This window comes from Malania oleifera, chromosome 6, assembly GCF_029873635.1.
Source record: "Malania oleifera isolate guangnan ecotype guangnan chromosome 6, ASM2987363v1, whole genome shotgun sequence".
Classification (NCBI taxonomy): domain Eukaryota; kingdom Viridiplantae; phylum Streptophyta; class Magnoliopsida; order Santalales; family Ximeniaceae; genus Malania; species Malania oleifera.
In genome coordinates this window covers 93,145,135-93,148,242 of record NC_080422.1, presented here as the reverse complement: position 1 = coordinate 93,148,242, position 3,108 = coordinate 93,145,135, and the positions used below count along the sequence as shown (strand labels likewise).

Here is a 3,108-nt window from a genome sequence, read left to right as displayed (position 1 = left end):
TCATATAAGTTCGAGTATAAATAGGTAAACTCTCAAGGTGTGTGTCATGTGTGTGACTGAGTACACCTAGGACGCCAGTGGACACCTACAGAACGGTCGCTTTGACTCGGCCTAACTGGTATACCCTCAAGAACACTCAAAAAGAAAGAAATGGGTTCACTCATTATATGTGAGGAGGAGTGTTGCGATCAAACATCCCACATAATAAAAGGAACAACGGTAAATGTATGGAGTGGACTAGTCTATAAAGGATCTAGCCTATCAATGAGGTGTCAGTTCCTTCACCCTAGCATCTTCTCGCCTACTCACCACATCCAACCGAGGCCACCGTAGATCAACTTATTCACAAACTTGTCGTGAACACATCTGAGGCATTAACTGGCTGAAGAATCTTCGTACATAGAGAACATGTGTTGTGTCCTTGACTTTTTGTGATATTTTTGTGGAGCAGACATTAGCATTTCATTTCACGCGCATTTTTATTTCTTATCGTTTCTTCTGCTCATTCTTTATTTTTCTGCCTTTTCTTGAACAATTAAGACAATCATTACACTTCGTTTGTTATCTTCATACCATCAACGGGAATTGAGTTCGAATAGTGGTCCATAAACTAAGTCTGTCTCTAGGGGTGGCTCAGCCTTCACATCTTGAGTAGACTACAAGACCTAGGTTTCTATCTCCCCACTAGAAGTCATCTCTAGGATAGCAAATCAAAAACAAAGACTAGTGTACAAGGAATCATTCAGAAAAAATAGAATTGAGTTCCATGAACTCTGATTTGATATTAACGCTCAAAAGGACGATACATAGCTTAAGGATATCTCACAAGGTGTCATAGTCGCCACGAGTGTTCTCTCAATGCTCACAGGAAACCCTAAGTGCAATGAATCACGTGAGTGTGTATTCAACCTCGTGAGATGTCATGTAAATATAGAAAATTATATAACCAAATTAATACGAATGTACTACCAATCAATTATTCATAGAGTCATAAAATCATATAAAGAGAAACTACACATAAATGACTCAAGTGTGTAGTTCTTAGGTTATATGCAGGTATGTGAAGGGTATGAGTCAATGTTAAGCATAGCATAATTCAATGTAATTCCTCACTACTTTTCCTTTCTTTCTTTCCTTCTTTTTGATTTTTGATGTTTTTTTTTTGTTTTTGTTTTTTTTTTAAAATATAAAACCCAGTACATATACGTGCATAGTGTCACCTGCAAATGCTCACCCCCCAACTAAAATGGAACATTGTCCTCAATGTGAAAGCATAAGGGAAATAGAAAAATTGTGCACGGGAAAAGTGGGGCGTACCTGGATGAAGAAACAATGGAAAAGGAAAACTGAACTTAAGGAAATTGTACCTATCAATAAACTAAAAATAATACAGAATGAAAGAAAATGAAAACAAAGGAAATCAAAACATCATAGTGCGTCTGGAGGAGGCTCAGGAGGAATTTCGTCTGGTGGGTGCAGATTTATAAATTGAACTGGTAGGTCTCCAAATTTGAGCCACCACAATGGGTCAGTTTTGTTATGTGCACAGAAGTGATTTCGGAATAAATCAATGCTCTCCACAATATCAGACAACACATTTTCAAATTGTCTTTCTTGTTTTAACAAGAAAGGATCCTTATCCGGTATAGTTTCCAGGAAATATACTTCTTTAAGAACCGGCCTTTGAGGAAAAGTTTTCAGAACAATTACCTTTGGTTCTTCAGAAGCATCAACATTAAAATTTGTACCTAGTTCTTTGAAGGTTAAAGTCTTACCGTTCTGCTCAACTTCTTCATCTAGTGCACCAGTTACCCTACCATAGCTGAGATTTGCTTTGACATTGCAATCATTGACATTTGCTTCAATATAGGATGACGGTGCCATGATTGTAATCTGTACTTGAGTATCTGGCTGGGCTTGAAATTTAGATTCATCTATCTCCAAAGCATTCAATAATGAGTTCAGTCTAGTCAAATCGGTGCTTATCTCGTTGATGGCTTGAGAAGTTTGAGAGTTGATCACATTTTGGCTTGCCATGAACTGTTGCAAGTTAAAGGTTAGCTACTGTATGGAATCTTCCATTTCCCTTCTTTGCATTGGAGGAGGCTGATTTGCAAAGTAAGAGGGTCCCGAGGCTTGGCCAGATGCTGCATAAGGAATGTATTGACTTTGTTCCTGGGGAGATGGCTCCACTTGGTCATTTGTCCAACTGAAATTTGAATGACTTCTACAACCTGCATTGTAAGTATCAGAATAAGGTTCATAAGAAATCTTAGAAACCATATATACTGGGTTAGATTGATCAAGCAAAACTTCCTTAAGAGCAGGAATAGTTGGACATGCATCAGTCGCATGCCCTGGATCCTCACATATGCTGCATTTTTTAGAAGATGATGGTAAAACATGCATTTCATTTACCTCCTTAAGCTTAATGGAATCTAACCTTTTGGACAACAATGCAAGCCTAGCATTCAAATCATCAACTTCTTCCAATTGATACTTACCACCCCCACTAATACATTTTTACTTTTCAGATCTATCATACACATCAGAGACAACCTAAGATTGGGCGTTTTTAGCCAAATAATCAAAATAGTCAAAAGCTTTTTCAGGCTCTTTATTGAAAAACTCACCATTACACATTGTTTCCACAAATTGCCTCATCTTTGGCTGCAACCCCTCATAGAAAAAACTGATGACCCTCCAATTCTCATACCCATGGTGAGGACATGCATTTAAAAGGTCTTTGAAACGTTCCCAACACTGATAAAATGTTTCCACATCATTTTGGAAAAAATTCATGATTTGTCTTTTCAAAGCATTAGTTCTTTGCATGGGAAAAAATATCTTTAAAAACTCAGTTTGCATTTCTTGCCAAGTCCCAATGGATCTTGGCCTTAAGGAATAAAACCATATTTTTGCCTTGTCTTTTAAAGAAAAGGGAAACAATTTCAGTCTTATTACCTCCTTAGTGCATGTCCTATCCATGAATGTGGCACAAACTTCTTCAAACTCTTTAATATGCAAATATGGGTTTTTAGATTCAATGCCATGAAAATGAGGTAATAATGGAATCATCCCAGGTTTAAAATTGAAAGCATTTGCATC

At 37.3% G+C, this 3,108-nt stretch overlaps 1 non-coding gene across 1 annotated transcript; it reads left to right on the top strand.

Moving 5' to 3' along the window:
* Positions 1 to 2,713: 2,713 nt before the first annotated feature.
* LOC131159070 (small nucleolar RNA R71) lies at positions 2,714 to 2,821 on the top strand. The gene has a single exon (XR_009137683.1). It is a non-coding gene; the product is annotated as a small nucleolar RNA R71 (small nucleolar RNA).
* Positions 2,822 to 3,108: the final 287 nt, after the last annotated feature.